The 16,460-nt window shown below is 38.9% G+C and overlaps 1 protein-coding gene and 1 long non-coding RNA gene across 2 annotated transcripts in view; one reads left to right on the forward strand and one right to left on the reverse strand.

The window, feature by feature from the left end:
• Positions 1 to 16,460, reverse strand: part of TENM3 (teneurin transmembrane protein 3) — a 2,420,957-nt gene that overhangs the window by 639,354 nt on the left and 1,765,143 nt on the right. The gene's annotated exons all lie outside the window — the stretch shown is intronic.
• On the forward strand, positions 1,325 to 9,364 carry LOC139080037 (uncharacterized). The gene is made up of 3 exons (XR_011534160.1): positions 1,325 to 6,879; positions 8,471 to 8,601; positions 9,091 to 9,364. It is a non-coding gene; the product is annotated as an uncharacterized lncRNA (long non-coding RNA).

The following is a 16,460-nucleotide window of genomic DNA, read 5'->3' on the forward strand; positions in this document are numbered from 1 at the left end:
AGGGTTCTGCTCTGCTGTACGCAGGGTCGCCAAGAGTTGGAATCCATTCGACAGCACTAACAACAACAACAAATGATTAATAATGCGTCTTTCACTCTCAAGATTGCTCTACTTTAGAGATTAAATTATATGGTCATATGACCTTCCCTCCCCCTGGCCTCTCTCTACAGCTACATTGCCCTAGCCATTCCTGGGATGTGCCATGTTCCCTTCCACCCAGGATCTATGTTCATGCTGTGCTGTCTTTCTGGAATGTTTTTCAAATCCTCTTTCCCTTCTATCTAAGGTCTATTCATTCTTCAGATCCCACTAGAAAACAAGCTCTAGGAAGGCAGGAACTTCAGTCTCTTCAGATCACGACTGTATTCCAAGTGCTTAGAATACTGCCTGTCACATGATAGGCACTGAACAGATATTGGCTGATAAGTGAATCTTGACTCAAGCATTACTCCTTCAAGGAAGACGTCCCTGCCCTTCCTTCTCTCCTCTTTTCCAGGATTTGTTCGATTTCTGTATGAAATGTTATCTACAAACCATGCATTTTATTTCAGAGCATTTATCTCAGTTCCAGATCATACAATCATTAGTTCACTAGACTTTGACTTCGATGTAAGTGAGGACCCTTTCCATTTGGCTTATTTTTGTGTCTGCATCATATACCATATTGATCTAAACATATGCGTTGAATGAATAAATGAATGAACACTATGACAACAGCACCATATTAGGCATTTTAGCAATTCTGCGGAAAATTAGATATGGTCTTATTCTGTAGAAGCTTACAATTTATTAGAGAGAGAGAAAAGACAAAAATATGCAAGTAGGTGGTAATACAAGATGATAGACTGACTCAGAATTTCAGAACAAATGACCCTGGAAATTAAATAGATCAACCCTAACTCATCAAGGCAGCATTAAATGATGCTGAGAGTCACCTGGGGTATATAACAAGGCGTGGAAAGGTTCAGAGGTGGAAAATACTGCTGTGCCATTGGGTGTCAGGGAAAGACGATGGAAGAAGTAAACTTGCATTGAATTTTGAAAGATTCATTGTCTAACAAATATATGTTAAGTATCTATTATATAACAACAAGACTGAGCCACAGTCCTTGCCTAAGTAGATTAAGGGTTGGCAAACTATGGCCCCCGGGCCAAAGCTGGCCATCCGTTTTTGCAAATAAAGCTTTATGGGAACATGGTCACACCCATTTGTTTACACCTTCTCTGTGGGCAGTTTGGCATCACAATAGCAGAGCTGAGTAGTTGCCATGGAGATCTTGTGGCTCGCAAAATGCAAAGTATTTACTATTTGGCCCTTTCCAGCACAGGTTTGCTAACTGTTGAGTTAAACTCTCAGGGCTGAGTGGGGGAGACAGCCATAAAACACCAAAAATTGTATGAGATATGGGCTGAGAAGAGACACACCAGAGACTTCACAGAAGAATACTTGAAGAAGAAATGCTTAATTCGTCAGGAAACGGAGGCCAGAAGTCTGAGGGATGTCTTGAAGGATCAGATGATCAGTAGGAATTTGATTCTAAAGAAATAAGAAGGAACAAGAGGATACACCAAGAACTAAGGGGAGAATGCAGGAATGAAGAAATCTTACTTGGAGGAAAATATACACAACTCTGTTTGGACCACAGGCATTCCCATTGGGAAGTACGGCGTGAAAACTTCATTGCGTGAGGCCAGGGGAAATAAATGGACAGCCTTGAGTGTAAGGCTGAAACATTTGAAATTCACCATAAAGGCAATGGGAAGACTTTGAAGGCTCTTGTCCCAGGCAATGATGTGAAAAAGGGGAATAGATTTTTAGACTGAATCTGATGACGTGGAACAGGAAAGAATCCGGGAGACCACAGAGCCAATCTGTTGAAGAAGACAGAAGAAATTGGAGACCTGAGAGCAAATTTAGGCACAGACAGGTCTTTCTTCATCTGCATTGTGTTTGAACATTTAAAAAAATTAGCTGTCCATATTTATGAAGGATATTTTACAGAAAAATCTAGATTTCTACGATTTCTTAAAATATCAGAGCATCTGGCAACAGTGGGCCTGCAATCTTGCATGGCAGCAGTGCACTGGAGCTGCGCTTGTTGTGTGCAGTTGGCCAGAGCAGACCCCATTTAATCACATAACATCACCCCTGTAGGCATTGGAATTTGTGGCCTTTTATGCCATAATCTGGACATAAAGTTTGAAAAAGTCTTTAATTGGAATGGAGCCAATATGTTCACCTTTCTTTTCCTGCCCTGAACTTTTAGTAGACTGTTTTTTCTGGAGCTTTCTGAAGATCCACTTCCTTCATTTTTAAACAGTGGGGATTTTTTTGTGTGTTTTAGACTCTTAATTGGAGTGTAATAGATCTTGGAGGTGAATATCTGCCTTGAGGTTAAGACCTCTGATTTAATTCCATTGTGGCATGTCTTTTTCTTCCTCATTAATTTCTCACAGACCACATCTTACCTGCAAACCAAACATTCTGACCCCCTCCCCTCACTTCCTAATATTCTAGTTTCCATTTATTCCTTCTTGCTTAAAGAACCACAACAGCTTTTGTTTATGCTTTTCAGTAGTTTTATTTTTAATTCTTCCTCAAACAAAAACTGTTTCTTCCAAGAAAGTTTTTTAAGAGGGTAGCTTGTGTTACATTCTCAAGAGGGTTCTTTAAAATTCATCACAGTGTTTTTCTTCCTTCGCCTGGCTGTTAAAAATAGGCTACAATGCATTTCAATATAACTCTTGATGATATGCCATTCCAAGGGAAAGAAATGCTATAAATGGCAGTTAATCTGTTTGCACTCCTGGTGAGCTGGGGTACTTCCCCGTTACCCCTCCCTGGGACACTGAACGTACTGTTGACACACTGCCCCCTAAGTAGGGAGCAGACCCCATGCTAGATTCTGCTGAGCAAGCGTTAGAAACACACATCCATGTGTAAAGCCTGGTTGTGATCTGGTTACATGTGTTTTATGTTTCAAGAAAAATGATTTGGCACTTGAAAAGCAGTTCAGGCCAGAATTCTGTGTCAAAAGCAGTCTATAACAGAGCTGGGACCCTGCCAAAAGATTTAAAAACTAATTTTTAGTGTTTTATAAAAAAATACATATTATACTATTGAGTACCAAAAACTTAGGGCAAGGTCTTATTCTAGTTGGACTAGGCCAGCCACAATCCTAATTCTGTGACTAACTTTCCCTTGCCTTGTCTGCAGAATGAAGGGGTTAACATAGATGATCCCAAGCTGCTTTTGTGCCAACTCTGTGAGTTAAGAGATGGATGGTGGGGCTGTGCCTGTCCATAGGGAATCTAGGTTTTCATGATGCCTGAGCCAAATTGCATGGACTAAGAAGCTGGTGAAAGCCCCAATTTCTCCCTGGGGTAAGAGTTGAGATGGGGCAAGACTGAGTGGTTATACAGAAAGCCAGTGTGATGAAGTGAAAAAAGTGGAGGCTTTCCCTTCAGACAGACTAAGGTCCTCATTCGAGTTCTTCAACCCCGTGGTTGTTTACTCAATGTCTCTGCCTTTGGTTTCTTCTGCAAAAGAGGCTAATACCTATTATATTAGGTGGCTTTTGCTGCCAAGACAAAACACCATAGACTGGAGGCTTAAACAACAGAAATTAACTATCTTACAGTTCTGGAGGCTGGAAGTCTAAGATCAAAGTGCCATCAGGGTTGGTTTCTGGTAAGGCCTTCCTTCCTGGCTGGCAGATGGCCACTGTGTCCTCATGTGGCCTTTCCTCTGTGCGTGTGCAAGAGAGAAAGATCTCTGGTGTCTCCTCCTCTTCACAGAAGGACACCAGTCCTTTGGGATGGGGCCCCACCCTTATGACCACATTTAACCTTAATTACCTCCCTAAAGGCCCTATGTCCAGGTGCAGTCCCAGTGGGCGTTAGGGCTGCAGCATATGGATTTTAGGGGGACACTATTTGGTCCCTAACACCTCTGTTATAGGGTCCTTGTGAAGATGAGACAGAGTAAGATGAGAGGACGTATGCAAAACCCTGACAGAGTTCCCGACCCACCACAGAGCCCTATTCAGAACCACATATACAACCCAAACAGTGGACTCCCTTAAGACAGGGTTCCGACCTCCTTGTAGACTTAATTCAAGAAAAAGATTAAGCAGCAATTGATAAATTTGAAGTTCACTATGTAAAATACCTGATTGTGTCTACAGTAGGTGTATATTTCTTTAATATTGTTTCAAATAATTTCTTCATTTATTATCAATAATTAGAAATTGATTTAGTTTCTAGACTTCATTCAGTTTTCTAGGACGAGCAAAACTGATTGGGTAGACAGATGCTGCCGTGTGCCTACCCCTTCGGAGTAAGCATCACTTGCTTCCACAGCTAGTACTCTATAATCAGGCACCAACTGATTGTTGTCCACATCACGGGGAAGTGTTGCCAGATCGTCAGCTCATCCAAGGCCTGCTACTTGATTTTATGAACAACGTCTATGCTATTGTTTCCCAGGAGAAATAGTGGAAATAATAGAAAGACCAGTATATATATACATCATCATATATTAGGGCATATCAGTATATATCTATCTTGTATCTCTATCTGTATCTATATAAACAGAGACAGACAGAAAGAAGCCAGAGACAGCCAGAGACAGAGCAAGAGAGATCCTAGATGGACTTGATAGTTGAAAAGTACCCCAATGGCAGTTAAACAGTAAGGAATATCCTCATAAAAAAAGAGGCATCAAGACAAGACAATTGGGTAGCCAGAAATGTGTTCAAGCTGTGATGGATAATCAAGCATTGATAGCATTATCTATCATTTTTGCTGAAATGAGCTTCTAATGAATAAGAAAATTTTTCTGCAATGTGTTGACACTGGCTCAAACCTTAATGTTCTTTTGGCTTCTAGATAATTTTTAAAAATCATTTGAATATGATTTTAAGTTTCTGCAGCTGTAAAACCACATTAAAGAAGCCTTGAAGTCTAACGATTGTCCAAAAAAGAGAAATGATTAAGAAGAAATATCAAGGAGAGTGTTCACTCTTTAAGTCTGGAATAACGAGATGGGATAGAGAGAAGATCCAGGCACACTTTGACTCTGCTATAAATATGCATGATTAGGCAGGATCCAGGAGGTGGCTGAGCAGGTATGAGAATAATTACAATTGTTTACATATGGAGATGCCTGAGCTTTTCTTAAATAACTCTGAAACTCTATCTTCGGTGTAGATTTATTAGTACCGAGCAATGTGTCAGGCACTGGGTAAAATGAGAACATGTTTTGAAAGTAAAATAGCCATATACATTAATATATCAATATTCTTAAATAGTACGCTTTTCCTGAATTTATATTTGCATGGAATTTTGTTTTTTCTCTTGCGAAAAAGGGGCCAATGCTTTGCCCAATTGAAATTTCAGTAGCTGGCTTTGAAAGAGGGTCCTGAGGTTTGTGGGTTCATTTCAGGGGGGAGCTAGACCCCTGGCTGGAATGAAAGGGAAAGGAGGTGTGAGGTTCAAGTCCTTGGAAGAAGCAGAGAGCAAACAATTTCAACAAAAGCAATGGATGGGGAATTGTCTTGAAGGAACCGAGAGTGGGTTCAGGAAGTGGTGAACAGAAACAGTGGAAAGGTACCCCCAAGTCATAGCATGGGAGTACGCTGTGGGGTATCTGTACCTGAATCTGTGACCAGAGTTGATCTTCTAGATAGCACATTCCACAATTTTTGGAATTAAGAGAAATACGCATCATTTCTCAGAACATAATTGAATACCAACTATATTTTATTAACCTGAATTCTTCTCCATCTTTGGATCTTAGATTTTTGTATGACTGACATATTTCAATGATTTATAGTACTTTTCTTGTTTCCTATTTTTATTCTGTGTATGTAAGTATTCTCAATCTTCAATTCAATATCTTCTGTTTGTCGGGCAACATCAGAGACTGTGGAGCTATGCAAACACACATAAGATGCTTTGTCTATGCATAAAGCGATTCGAGTCTGGGGGGAATGGATATGAGCAGAAGTGATAACAGTATATTGTCCCTGCCCACAGCTATCGCTTGCCTTCCACTGGTGTTTGCACGCTGCAAATCAGTCATACAGAATTCCTGTCAGTCCCATGATATATTGGGCCACGTCATACCTCTGTTATCTCCACTCAGTCTGCAGCCTCTGCCTAGAAACATTCTTAGCTTCCTTCTTGCCTTAATAAACTCTTATTTAACACTCAACTCAAATATGACCTCGGGGAGGCCTTCTCTGACATCCCAGTTTGATGTCAATGATCCTGAATATCATGCTGTGTTATTATAATGCCTTGCATTACAATGGTCTATTTAACTGGCTGTCTTTATCATAAAGAGGAAGGGGCAGAAACACCTCCTTTATCTGTAGTCCTAGTGTCTAGTAGGTAGGCATAGGAAGCCTTTCAAGATTTCTGAGCAGTGGGAGGGCTGTCATGACCGGGTTCTCTGATCTCTTATGTGTGCAAACGAGTGTGTGTATGTGTGTGTGTGTGTTGGGTATATGAATGCATGTACTGTATGCATTTTCCTGAGGCATATCCCAGGTTTTGGAAATAAGAAGAAACAACTAACATTTACGTGGTGTGAAACACCCCTGGCAAACCTTGACTATAAAAAGTTTGCACACGAGGCTAAGTCTGGTCAAGGGACAAGGAAACAAAGATGAGGTACATATCCAAGTCGAGGGCCTCAAAAGGAGGCATCGGTGATATGTGGCAGAAGGGGGCTGGGAGGAATTTCTGGAAATTTGGTTCTAATCATGTTCTTCCTGTTAGTCTCCTCCAATGACAGGAAGCAAGATAGAGGCCTGACAAGGAGTGTCCCGAAAAGGGTTGAATTCATTTCATGATGTTATGATACAAAATAAGGTAATATAGCATCAAAATGCTGTCCAGTGGCATGGTGATCTTTTAATGCCATAAATGAAACTGGAATATTCAGCTCCCTATGAAACAAATTATACTTTTGCTGCCTTATTCATTATTCTCTTCTCTCAAAGTTACCCCTGCAAATTCTTTCAATCCATTTTTCACTTTGCCTATCACTGGAACTATTACTATTCCGCGATGGAACTGGTTATGTCGCTTCATGACCTTTAACTGCATTCATGAAGCTGTTTTTTTCCTTCCTCTTTTACTGAATTATAAATTGAGAAGTTTTTCTAACTCTGTAATTTATTTCATTTTGTGATGCTTTCTTTTCTATCATATTCTTCTAATTTCTAAATCCATTTTCCATGTAGAGGCTTGTATAAAATCTAACACCTATTAATTTATATCGATTTACAACATTTATTTCAGTATACTATAAAATGTTCATTTTTAATATTTGTACTCATAGATAATGCATATCATCAAGTTTCAATGTAAATCATTAATACATTTATTCATCTTTAACTACCAAACACCTTCATGTTTATAGATTACGACTCAAATATTTTGTAAGATTCATTAAAATGCATCACCAGAAATGTTTTTTATTTATAATATCTTTGTGCATATGTGTGGGTAAGAAAGATCCACTACCAAAATATTTTAGGAAACCTTAGAATAAAAAGGGAAGTAAAGTTCGTACTCTTATTCAAAAGTTAATTAAATATTCTTTTGAGAATATAAAACTGGAAGCTATTTTCATCAAGTAAGGAAAAATACTACATTTCTTGAATTTTTTTTTCATTTATCAGTTTCATTTTAGACAGTTTAATTGCTATAATGAAAATTTTCCTTAATTTTCATCCTAGGGACCAAAAGACGTTTATTGCTTAGTAGAAGCAATCTAGGTTTTAAAAAATGTGATTCGTAATGAAACTCCACATGGAGATAGTACTTGTTTTCTAACTTTAAAAGATAAAGATTCTCTATTCTCATTATTCTCAAGAATGAGAAGCTTCTTACAAAGTCCCATTGCCATCCTCAAACTCTTAATTTTGCAGCCATGGGACAAATGGTACCTTTAGGTGAAAACAAACCTGGATGTCTTCGCCCAGCTCCCCCTCCCAGCAGAAAGTCCTTTAGAAAGGTCTTTTTATTCTACTGGCAGAAGTTTGGTGGAACAAAGTAGACTTTGGGGTTAGACAGAAGAACATTTAAATCACCTCTCTGCTCCCCACCAACTATAGAACTGGAGGGAGTCTCTGAGCCTCCACTTCTGTGTAAAGTGGGGATGTTGTCACTGCCAACCTTAAGGAATTGTCTCAGGAATAATATACCGAGCATGGGGCTTGATGCAGAAGGTGCTCCAGAAACTGCTAGCTCCCTTTCCTGGCAGATAATACAGTCCACGAACAGTGTAAATAATTTTAGCTAAAATCGTAGTAACGTAACTGAGCAGAAAAAAATGACCCTAAAAAAGCAGTCCTAGATAAAGAAATCAGACTGTCAGTTAATGGAAGCACAAACTTTTTAAACATAATTAAAACACATTTAAAAGTAAGTAGATTAAAATCGTCCTACACTGCAGAGACCACGAATGGTTAGTCCCTAAGCAGAGCGACGGAGTCTCACCACATCGGAAAGGCCTTGGAGAAATCACCAAGACTCCAGCAACGGAGAGTCGGCTCCATCTCAGGAGGCGGAACTAGGTTTCTCCAGGTAACTTAGAGCTCTTAAAAGCCCACCAGGGGCTTCCTCTATCCTTTGCAACTCCCGGGACTTAATCCAGACAGGAAGATTCTTTTTTAATTATTGCTTTGGGTCGTATCTTCCAAAGCTTTGGTCAGACACATTGTAAGTTGATGATACTGCTACAGTAGCTTTTTGTGTTGGCCTCAAACTCAGTGTAAATACATGTAATAACGTCTTGGTAGCCTTCCCTGAGATACACTGAACCCCCTGGGGGTTGGGGGCAGACTCGTTTATAGCCATGAATAAGCTGCTGAAGTCTGATGAGCCCAGCACTGTCAGGTTCCTTAGCAAACACTCCATTCATCTAAGATGGTCCCTGCAACAGATGCCATATCTGGCTTCTGCGGTTGTATTTCAGCATCACTCAACAACAAAGATAAGGTAATATCTCTAAGAGTTCCTGGATGGACCGCTGCCAGGCTCTCATCACTGAAGTCTTACTCTCCTTCTTTTCAGGTCTGAAGGGCTGCAAATGTGAAGGGAGGACAGAGGACAGAGGAAGAAAGACAGAAGGGACACTCGGACGGATCAAAGATAAGGAGGCTCTCAGAGCAGAGAGAGCCACTGTAGTTTCCAGCAGAGCCTTGGTTGGTGAAAGGAAATGTCAAAGTGCCACTGAAAACTGTGGCTGGTTCTGCTGTGTCCTCTGCATTCAAGCTTATATTTTTATTATAATCTTTATTCTAACATGTGCAAAAAATAAACAAATAAAATTTAAATGAGACCTAGACAGGGAGTCAGGGCTTTCTCTGTCTCTGTTCTTGAATCTGTTTCCTAATAAGTTTGTCTAAAGTCACAAATCTTGGCTGTGGTGGAACCCAGACCAGAATCTAAATCTCCTTATTATTATTGTTGCTATTACTAGTTACTAGTTATTACTAGTTATTGCTAGTTACTATTTATAGAATGCTTATTATTTTCTTTGCAGGATACTAAGTACTTTGTATACATAAAGACATTTTGCTTGACTTGAATAGGCATTTGTCCAAAGATGATATACAAATGGCCAACAAGCACGTGAAAAGATTTTCAACATCATTAGTTATTAGGGAAATGCAAATGAAAACCACAATAAGAAATCACTTTACACACACTATAATGGCCGTAATACAAAAAATGGGGGGAAAACGTGTGAGTGTGGATGTGGAGAAAGTGGAACCCTGTGCCTTGCTGGTGGGAGTATAAAATGGTATAAGCTGCTGTGGGAAAGTTTGTCTGTGTTCAAAAGTTAAATGTAGAATTACCATATGACCCAGCAATTCCACTCCTAAGTATATACTCCCTAAACTGAAAACAGATAAACAAATACTTGTACACAAATGTTCATTGCAGCCTTATTCATAATAGCTAAAAGGGAGCAAACAACTTGAATGTTCATTAACAGATGAATAGATAAACAAAGTGTGCTCCATCCATTCAATGGAATATTATTTAGCCTAAAAAGCAATGAAATACCTATACATGCTGCAGTGTGGATAAACTTCCAAAACATTATGCTCGGTAAAAGAAACAAAGGTCACAAGATGTATGACTTCATTTATATGAAATATCAAGAATTCATATGTTCTAGATATTTCCAGAAATATGGGGTTGGGGGGGAGGGGAGTAGGAGGAATTACTGCTTAATGGGTACTGAGTTTTCTTTTGGGGTGATGAAAATGCTTTGGAACTTGATAGAAGTGGTGGCTGCACAACATTATGAATGTCCTAAATGATATTGAATTGTTCGCTTTAAAAGGGTTAATTTTACGTTAATGTGAATTTCACCTCAATTAAAAAGCGTTTGAAATCATTGAATCCCTGTGAAAAACCTGTGATGTGGGCACGATTGCCCCCACTTTGCAGATGATTCAAGTATTCTTTCCACTGAGACACATAGTATTTTCAGCAGAGGAAATGTGGCATTATATTTAGGATGGGACTTTATAAATGATGGAAAATATAGGAATATACCTTTTGAGGAAGCCGTAAAATGACCACTACATGCTAGTCAGTTTTAGCGAATGCTTGCTACCAAGTCCTATTAGTGTGTTGGTTGGAATCATAGTCCTGGCCATCCGGGCTGAATGCCACCCTCCCTGTCAGTCTGCAGTGAATTAGCAAGAAAAATGGTTTGGAAGCAGAGAGGGGGAAAAAGGCGAAGGCATGTCCTGCTTCATCCTCCTATGAGCTACAGAATCTTCTGGTCACTATTTAGTTTCAGAGGGATGCTGGATGTGCGTGAGGGAGGGAGAAACCCAGGAAAGGAAGCTGGAGGGAAATTTCTGCACAAACAGGTGCGAGGAGCTCAGCTCCAGCTTTGCTCTCCTCACCTACCCTCATTTGCAAACATGTATCTCAAAAAGACACACCATGAAGGTTCAGTTTCTGTTTTTCTGCAGCGCTTGTTACATAAATAATAAGACAAAGACTTCAGTGGGTAGGTTTTTTGCAAGGAGTTAGCTCCAACCAAGATAGCCGAGCCATATTTTCTTTTGCAAATCCTCCTGTTCTGTCCCCACTTCTACGCCTAAGGCAGACCTGCTTCACTTCCTGTCTTGTCAGCCATAACGGCCTCTGTTTTCCAGTCTCCCCCCAAGGCAAGGAATTCACCCTGCCGTGGTCACCAGGTTTTCACGATATCCCCTCTCTATTCAAAAATTCTGAGAGGGTCTCTGATGGTTACTCAATGAAGCCAAATTTCTTAGTCTAACTTTCAGCGTTGTCTACTACGAGTTTAGACTCATTTCCCAACAGTGAAGCCAAATTTGACCTTTTCTACTTTTTTTAAAATAATACTATTAGCTAATAGCTAACATTTGTTGAAGGCTTATGCCAGGTCCAATGCTAAGTACTTTACATACATTATCTCATTTAAATTTTATAATGCCCAGCAAGCCAGATTTTGTTCAAGTAAGGAAACTGAGACCAGAGAGAGTAAATAAATTACACAACTGGTGAAGGTCAGAGGCAGGATTTGAACCCAGGTCTGTGTGACGTCAAAACCCATGGTTGGCACCTGAGCTAACATCTGTTGCCTATCTCTCTCTCTCTCTTTTTTCTTCTTCCTCTCCCCAAAGCCCTGCAGTACATAGTTGTATATTCTAGCTATAGGTCCCTCTGGTTGTGCTATGTGGGATGCCGCCTCAGCATGGCTTGATGAACGGTGCCATGTCCGTGCCCAGGATCTGAACCGGCAAAACCCCGGGCCACTGAAGTGGAGCGCGTGAACCCAACCCCTTGGCCGCGAGGCTGGTCCCTAGGTACTTGTCTTGATTTTGTGTTTTACTTTCCTGTTTTGGTAACTTCTGCTCCTGCATTCTATCCCTAATGCCAGTTCCAAGAATGGCTTCCTACACTCTCTTCTGCTTTTCTCCAACTAACATCCCTGACCCTGGGGCCTGGAAGGGTCTTCTCTTCCTTTGAACTCACATAGGAGAGCCAATGTTTTCTGGCTGTTGCTGGCATTTATCTTCTCCTAGTTCTAATCAGCACACTACTGATTCGATAATAGTGCTAAGGAGGGCAGAGACCATGTCTGATACTTGTATCTCTGATCTCATCTAGCACAATACCTTATTCACACTAGGCGTTCAATAATTTTTTGTTCAAAAGTTCTTACAGCATACCTTTCAGGAAAATATTTTTTTATTTTATTTTTTTATTTTTATTTTTTATTTATTTATTTATTTTTTTTCCTTTTTCTCCCCAAAGCCCCCCGGTACACAGTTGTATATTCTTTGTTGTGGGTCCCTCTAGTTGCGGCATGCGGGACTCCGCCTCAGCGTGGTCCGATGAGCAGTGCCATGTCCGCGCCCAGGACTCAAACCAACGAAACACTGGGCCGCCTGCAGCAGAGCGCACGAACTCAACCACTCGGCCACGGGGCCAGCCCCCAGGAAAATATTTTTTTATAGAGAGTTGCTTGTTAAAAGTTCTTCATAAAATTGGATTTTATCGTTTCCAACTTTTACTAAATGTAATTTTTTGATATTTTAGGAGCCTTAAATAAATAAAGTGAACATTAGTGAAATATCTTAATTTTAACATATGACTAAAGTGCTTAAAATATTAAGTGCTAAAACTTGTTTTTATCCAAGTGCTTACTTGAACCAACATTGAGACTAAAGGGAAAAGAAATTACTCTTTTAAAATCTGTTACTTTAAACCTCTTATTCTCATGAGTTTCATGATAGGTCCATATAGAGAAATTAATTTCCAGAATAGTCAGCATAACTGGTAAAAAATGCAAGCATAAACTACCATGCACTTTTTCCTTTGTGTGACTTCTGCATATTTCAATATTCAGACCATCACCTTTAAGGTGTTCAAATTCACCAGCTGTAAGAATACCTATCAGATCCTAGAGCAGCGCTAAAAATAGCCTGGTGTTATTGAAAATAAATGAATCAGCACATTCTTCGCTGAATTGTTTTCTCATGTGACTTATACTCCTTAACTAACTTTTTCTTTGTGATTGTTCATTTATCATATCAAAAGTTTTTTTGGACATCTGCTTCTTTAAGTACAAAAGCACAGCCTTGTTGAAAATGTTCAGTAGAAAAATAAAATAACTCTCTGGTCTGGATTTATAAAAGCAAGCGATTAATGGGGCTAGTTCCTGTGGGTTTAGCTAAAGATCTTTCTTCGTTTTTTAAGATATAAAGGAAGTCATCTAATTTTCAATGTCAGTGTAGTCTGTTTACCAATAAAATTTCACTTACAAAGAGCTAATAACACTAAACTTCAAAAAGCCCTTCTGCTTAGTTTTGACCAGAGGATATTCTTCATAGAGCGCATCTCAAAATCTCTTGGAGTCCAAAGTGTCTATGCAAAACCATTAATCTCAGAATGTGTCTAAACACCAACCTTGAGACAGGCTGCAATTTACCGTTCTCTGTGACAGGCAAATAGCTAGGGGAGTTCTGTCATTTAACCCCAATGCTTTCTCTGGTAGTCAGGGGAAGAAAGGTTTTTTTATACTGCCTTGTCATAAAAAGACTACAGAATCCATCAACACGGTATAACTTTACATATAAAAGTAATACTCTGCATAGATATTTCAGTCATCATGTGAAAAATAAACAAGACAGTCTTTAAATCAATGTCACTCCCAAGGAATCAGCCTGGACATGTATTGACTGATTTTATAGCTAAAATAGACAATATATGTAAATTTGACTGCTCTATTTTGACATGGATGCTTTTGGCTATATCTTTAACCTGTGTACACAAATACCGAATTGTGAAGGAGTCTCATGTACCAAAGCTGGGCTTGTCCTCTCTATAGGTGCTCAGACATCCTTACCTGAAACTAAGTGCTTAGTTATGGGATTCGTTTTCGAAAAATGCAAGTTAGCCTGAAAATCTGGCATATACTACCATATGCTAATAGTCCCAGGGAAGTGGATTGAAAAGTGTAGCTAAATGTGTACGCTGAAATGCATACCCAAAAATATGTATAGTTTTTAGAAATTTGCCAAAAAGATTAAAATCTCCAACAATGTACTTTTTAAAAAAAATTTATTTTATTGTGGTAAGAACATTGAACAGAAGATTGACCTTCTTGGCAAATTTTTAAGTGTACAATACAATACTGTTATTATAGATACAATCAAATATCTAATTTTGTTTTTTACTTTCAAAGCACACATGAATATAAGGAAGTGGCGAGACAGTTGGCACTGATTTTGCATAACCCTATGCCAATTACTAAGTAAATACAAATGTGGGTGCTTTGGGGAGCATTTCATAAGTCTTTGCAGGAGGGTGTAATCACATTAGCCTCTCATCATGTATTGCAATAGGACCTATTTGTACAGGATTGAGAGTAATCAAAACTGATGTGTGAAATTCACACAAGGTCTAAAGTGACAGCTCAGGAAAATAAAACACAACAACTGAGAAATCTTTTAAATAACTTTGTAGTTTTTAAAAAATGATTGAAGGCAGAAGCGCAGCAAGATGGAAAAGAGAGCAGGTAGACGAAGCAAATGCACCTGGCCCTGTGACAGCCAAAGGCTCGCACATCACCTGAAGGGTCTGCCTTTCCATCTTCGGGTCATTGTTTTCCACTGGGAGCCCATTTCCCCATCAGTGGCAATCTGAAAGCTGAACAAGGCACTAGACGTGGCCGAGATAAGTCAAAGGACAAAAATCAGCTCCAATACCATCTCAAACTCTTCCCTTGAAAGAGTCCTGGTCAGCAACTCAGAGCAACTCAGTTGTAGGCAGTTTGTAAAAATTGAGAATTTTATTGAGTCAGCCAAGTGCAGCCTGATCTGGTGAGTTTCATCTGATGGACAAAATTGGCACCACATCCTGAAACTTCAGAGACAGGTGACATATTGAGATATGTAACAAATTTATTTGATCCTCAAAAATGAGCTAACGAATATATTTCAATGTCCGATATTGCAAGTGCCACCTATTCGAGGTAACGCATTTTCATGTCTAGGCAACATATGCTCCCTAATTTCTAGGTATATGTGACATAATATTTCAAGTCATTGTCTGCAGATTTTAATTCCCTAGCAAGTGAGCATCAGAAACATTCATCTGGCTTACATCAGCAATTATGTAATTATCTCTCTTAGCTCTGTGATATTTTACAATTCACCTTTAGTTTGTGTATGCTCGCATGCATGTGTGTGTATATGTGTGTGTGTGTATGTGTGTAGCAAGTTGGACTTCTAAAACTTGGGATTTGCTATAGAAAATGTGTTTAGGTGATGGTTCTAGGTAACCCATATAGTATTCCTAAGAAAATACCATAGTACTTGTATTTGGAATATTTTCCTCAAAACGAATGTGTGCGTTTGTGCGCAATACCTTATACTTTGAGTTGATCTTCCCTTCCAATAGAGTACCAAAACATTTGTTTCTAGTTTTTGTGCAATTATCTTAAATTTGTTTTAGAAATATTATTGAAACAGAAAAGCAACATTAGCAAAAAGAATTTGTGATTCACATTGTGCATTTTAGTAAAACTGATTAGGAATTTTGGCGTTGATTTTTTTAGGTAATAGGTTCTTTTCAAATATTGTAATGATTCAAATCTTTTTGATAAGGGCAAGGCAAAGCTTAAAGAAATCGATATGATAATAAGCGTACTAAAGCTTATTGTTCTTAAAAATTGAGGATCATGAATTGAAGACATATGGGTTACACTTATGTCTGTAGCACGAAGATTGCATTTAGTTGCTTATAAAATGGACCAAGTTTTCAGTTTGCATCTTTTACCACTGTTGCTGATCCTGCGTACACTTCCCAGCATGCACTGCCTGTCTCTTCACACTCTTTTGGCCTTAATCCTGCCCCAGACACTCAGCGTCTGATTCTAGATACTATTTCTGACCTCTTTTCACTTAGCCAACTCTAGCTTCCCAGAAAAAAAGCAAAGAAAAGCTATGATTTCTTTCTCAAAATTTTTGTTTTAGCTCCTTCAAAAATAGAAAAAAACCTATTTCAAATTTCTATCATCTGTTTTTATAATAGTCCAGAGCACCTTAACAATCATTTTACTTCTTCAAAGATTAAAAGTCTCCTTCATCAATGGAAAGGAAAATTTTAATAATCACAGATTAGGAATTTTAAATAGTTTCTGGGGAATGAAAAACTAAAAGTCAGTTTGGTAGCAAGGTGGATTTGCTTCTTAGAGGTTTAGATAGAATTGAAGAGTTGAATCACAGATATATAAAGGTATTAGAAATAGGATATGTTCATCATTTTTACTATAGTTCTCTCTTCTTCATAAAAAAGGTGCAAGAGCACATTTGTGGTGACCAATTTACCTTCATATTCAAGGTAAAGGACCTTTTTTCCATATCTGGGGCCAGTTTTACTGT

The sequence above is a fragment of the Equus przewalskii genome, chromosome 28 (assembly GCF_037783145.1).
Source record: "Equus przewalskii isolate Varuska chromosome 28, EquPr2, whole genome shotgun sequence".
Classification (NCBI taxonomy): Eukaryota; Metazoa; Chordata; class Mammalia; order Perissodactyla; family Equidae; genus Equus; species Equus przewalskii.